The sequence below is a fragment of the Mesoplodon mirus genome (assembly GCF_964341445.2).
Source record: "Mesoplodon mirus genome assembly, chromosome: 3".
NCBI classification, from domain to species: Eukaryota; Metazoa; Chordata; class Mammalia; order Artiodactyla; family Ziphiidae; genus Mesoplodon; species Mesoplodon mirus.
This window is the reverse complement of record NC_138978.1, coordinates 28,873,345-28,878,586: the sequence shown is the minus strand read 5'-3', so window position 1 is coordinate 28,878,586 and position 5,242 is coordinate 28,873,345.

The window sequence follows — 5,242 nt, the reverse complement described above, 5'->3', positions numbered from 1 at the left end:
TTTTCTCAAGTGCTCATGGAACATTCTCCAGGATAGATCATATCTTGGGTCACAAATCAAGCCTTGGTAAATTTAAGAAAATTGAAATTGTATCAAGTATCTTTTCCGACCACAATGCTATGAGACTAGATATCAATTACAGGAAAAGATCTGTAAAAAATACAAACACATGGAGGCTAAACAATACACTACTTAATAATGAAGTGATCACTGAAGAAATCAAAGAGGAAATTAAAAAATACCTAGAAACAAATGACAATGGAGACACGACGACCCAAAACCTATGGGATGCAGCAAAAGCAGTTCTAAGAGGGAAGTTTATAGCAATACAATCCCACCTTAAGAAACAGGAAACATCTCGAATAAACAACCTAACCTTGCACCTAAAGCAATTAGAGAAAGAAGAACAAAAACATCCCAAAGTTAGCAGAAGGAAAGAAATCATAAAAATCAGATCAGAAATAAATGAAAAAGAAATGAAGGAAACGATAGCAAAGATCAATAAAACTAAAAGCTGGTTCTTTGAGAAGATAAACAAAATTGATAAACCATTAGCCAGACTCATCAAGAAAAAAAGGGAGAAGACTCAACTCAATAGAATTAGAAATGAAAAAGGAGAAGTAACAACTGACACTACAGAAATACAAAAGATCATGAGAGATTACTATAAGCAACTCTATGCCAATAAAATGGACAACCTGGAAGAAATGGACAAATTCTTAGAAATGCACAACCTGCCAAGACTGAATCCGGAAGAAATAGAAAATATGAACAGACCAATCACAAGCACTGAAATTGAAACTGTGATAAAAAATCTTCCAACAAACAAAAGCCCAGGACCAGATGGCTTCACAGGCGAATTCTATCAAGCATTTAGAGAAGAGCTAACACCTATCCTTCTGAAACTCTTCCAAAATATAGCAGAGGGAGGAACACTCCCAAACTCATTCTACGAGGCCACCATCACCTTGATACCAAAACCAGGCAAGGATGTCACAAAGAAAGAAAACTACAGGCCAATATCACTGATGAACATAGATGCAAAAATCCTCAACAAAATACTAGCAAACAGAATCCAACAGCACATTAAAAGGATCATACACCATGATCAAGTGGGGTTTATTCCAGGAATGCAAGGATTCTTCAATATACGCAAATCAATCAACGTGATACACCATATTAACAAATTGAAGGAGAAAAACCATATGATCATCTCAATAGATGCAGAGAAAGCTTTCAACAAAATTCAACACCCATTTATGATAAAAACCCTGCAGAAAGTAGGCATAGAGGGAACTTTCCTCAACATAATAAAGGCCATATATGACAAACCCACAGCCAGCATCGTCCTCAATGGTGAAAAACTGAAACCATTTCCACTAAGATCAGGAACTAGACAAGGTTGCCCACTTTCACCACTCTTATTCAACCTAGTTTTGGAAGTTTTAGCCACAGCAATCAGAGAAGAAAAGGAAATAAAAGGAATCCAAATTGGAAAAGAAGAAGTAAAGCTGTCACTGTTTGCAGATGACATGATACTATACATAGAGAATCCTAAAGATGCTACCAGAAAACTACTAGAGTTAATCAATGAATTTGGTAAAGTTGCAGGATACAAAATTAATGCACAGAAATCTCTGGCATTCCTATATACTAATGATGAAAAATCTGAAAGTGAAATCAAGGAAACACTCCCATTTACCATTGCAACAAAAAGAATAAAATATCTAGGAATAAACCTACCTAAGGAGACAAAAGACCTGTATGCAGAAAATTATAAGACACTGATGAAAGAAATTAAAGATGATACAAATAGATGGAGAGATGTACCATGTTCTTGGATTGGAAGAATCAACATTGTGAAAATGACTCTACTACCCAAAGCAATCTACAGGTTCAATGCAATCCCTATCAAACTACCAATGGCATTTTTCACAGAACTAGAACAAAAAATTTCACAATTTGTATGGAAACACAAAAGACCCCGAATAGCCAAAGCAATCTTGAGATCGAGAAATGGAGCTGGAGGAATCAGGCTCCCTGACTTCAGACTATACTACAAAGCTACAGTAATCAAGACAGTATGGTACTGGCACAAAAACAGAAAGATAGATCAATGGAACAGGATAGAAAGCCCAGAGTTAAACCCACGGACATATGGTCACCTTATCTTTGATAAAGGAGGCAGGAATGTACAGTGGAGTAAGGACAGTCTCTTCAATAAGTGGTGCTGGGAAAACTGGATAGGGACATGTAAAAGTATGAGATTAGATCACTCCCTAACACCATACACAAAAATAAACTCAAAATGGATTAAAGACCTAAATGTAAGGCCAGACACTATCAAACTCTTAGAGGAAAACATAGGCAGAACACTCTATGACATAAATCACAGCAAGATCCTTTTTGACCCACCTCCTAGAGAAATGGAAATAAAGACAAAAATAAACACATGGGACCTAATGAAACTTCAAAGCTTTTGCACAGCAAAGGAAACCATAAACAAGACCAAAAGACAACCCTCAGAATGGGAGAAAATATTTGCAAATGAAGCAACTGACAAAGGATTAATCTCCAAAATTTATAAGCAGCTCATGCAGCTCAATAACAAAAAAACAAACAACCCAATCCAAAAATGGGCAGAAGACCTAAATAGACATTTCTCCACAGAAGATATACAGACTGCCAACAAACACATGAAAGGATGCTCAACATCTTTACTCATTAGAGAAATGCAAATCAAAACTACAATGAGATATCATCTCACACCAGTCAGAATGGCCATCATCAAAAAATCTAGAAACAATAAATGCTGGAGAGGGTGTGGAAAAAAGGGAACACTCTTGCACTGCTGGTGGGAATGTGAATTGGTACAGCCGCTATGGAGAACGGTATGGAGGTTCCTTAAAAAACTACAAATAGAACTACCATATGACCCAGCAATCCCACTACTGGGCATATACCCTGAGAAATCCATAATTCAAAAAGAGACATGTACCAAAATGTTCATAGCAGCCCTATTTACAATAGCCCGGAGATGGAAACAACCTAAGTGTCCATCATCGGATGAATGGATAAAGAAGATGTGGCACATATATACAATGGAATATTACTCAGCCATAAAAAGAAATGAAATTGAGCTATTTGTAATGAGGTGGATAGACCTAGAGTCTGTCATACAGAGTGAAGTAAGTCAGAAAGAGAAAGACAAATACTGTATGCTAACACATATATATGGAATTTAAGAAAAAAAAATGTCATGAAGAACATAGGGGTAAGACAGGAATAAAGACACAGACCTACTAGAGAATGGACTTGAGGATATGGGGAGGGGGAAGGGTAAGCTGTGACAAAGTGAAAGAGCGGCATGGACATATATACACTACCAAACGTGAGGTAGACAGCTAGTGGGAAGCAGCCGCATAGCACAGGGAGATCAGCTCGGTACTTTGTGACCGCCTGGAGGGGTGGGATAGGGAGGGTGGGAGGGAGACGCAAAAGGGAGGGGATATGGAAACATATGTATATGTATAACTGATTAAATTTGTTATAAAGCAAAAAAATAAAATTAAATTAAATTAAAAAAAAAAAAGAGAGAATGGAGACAGTGAGTATAGGGAATTCTTTCAGGAGTTTTGCTGTAAAGGGGCGTAGGGAAATAGTGACAGATTAAGAGAGGGTTAGGTTTTGTTTGCTTGCTATTAAGATGCGAGAAATAACAGCATGCATGATGACAGAAATAATCCTGAAATCACTAGGCTTCCCTGGTGACGCAGTGGTTAAGGATCCGCCTGCCAATACAGGGGACATGGGTTCGAGCCCTGGTCCGGGAAGATCCCACATGCCATGGAGCAACTAAGCCTGTGCGCCACAACTACTGAGCCTGTGCTCTAGAGCCCGCGAGCCACAACTACTGAAGCCCACGCACCTAGAGCCCGTGCTCCGCAACAAGAGAAGCCACCGCAGTGAGTAGGCTGAGCACCACAATGAAGAGTAGCTCCTGCTCACCGCAACTAGAGAAAGCCCGTGCACAGCAACAAAGACCCAACGCAGCCAAAAATAAATAAATAAATAAATTTTTTAAAAAAAGAAAAGAAAAGAAATAATCCTGGAAAGAGGGAAAACAAAATGGCGGGGGGGGGAGAATTACTAAAGCTACACCCATAGACAAGGGATGATAGATAACTAATAAGGACCTACTGTAGAGCACAAGAAACGTTTCTCAATACCCTGTAATGACCTATATGGGAAAAGAGTCTAAAAAAGACTGGATATGTATGTATGTATAACTGAGTCACTTTGCTGTACAGCAGAAACTAACATAACATTGTAAATCAACTGTACTCCAATAAAAATTTAAAAAAGAGAGACAGACAATGGGATCTAGGCCAAAGTATGAGGGCGCGGAGTCCTCCTCCGGAAAATCTCTGCCTCTCTCTCTCCCTCGGTCTCTCTCTCTCTCTCTCTCTCTCTCCCTCCGTCTCTCTCTCTCTCTCTCTCTCTCTCTCTCTCTCTCTCTCACACACACACACACACACACACACACACACACACACACACACTCAATCCCCCTCCTCCAGACTGTCTCGGGATTCCTCCAGACCACATCCAGCTCACGTTGTTTTGAGTTGGGTCGCCAAGAGCTGAGGTAACTAAATGTGTCTCCCCCATTTCCTGAGAGCCCCCCCAAGAGGCTGCATCGAAGTCACCTCTGAATTTTCCTCCACACACCTCCAAACCCCGGCCCAGAGCTCCGCAGACTGCGCTTGCTGAATTAGCCCGAAGAGACCCCAGGCAGCTGCTACGTGGCGGGTTTCATAAAGGGAGGCGGTCCTAGCCCTGCGCTCAGGGACGCAGACATTCGAGCTCCAAGCCGTCTCGTTCCCTTCCTCCCCTCTACTCCCAGCAATCCGAGCCCCGAGTCGCAGGGCTGATCTTGACCCAAAGCGGCCACCATATCGGATGTCAGGGGATACCGAGAGAGGTTCGAAGTTGGTGGGGGTGGGGCTAACACTTGGGGTGGGGCCTGAAGACAGTACTGGGTGAGGATTGGACCGAGAGTTCAGGAGCCGAGTTTTAAGTCCGAACTCTGGACCGAGCGAGACTGGACCTAGCTTAAGGAGGCGGAGCCTAATGAGGGAGCGGGGTGGAGATTGGGCTGAGGGCGGTGTCGGCGCGAGGATTGTGCCGCGCGCTCGGGGGCGGTGCTTGAGGGGGCGGTGCCGTGTCGGAAGTCAAAGGT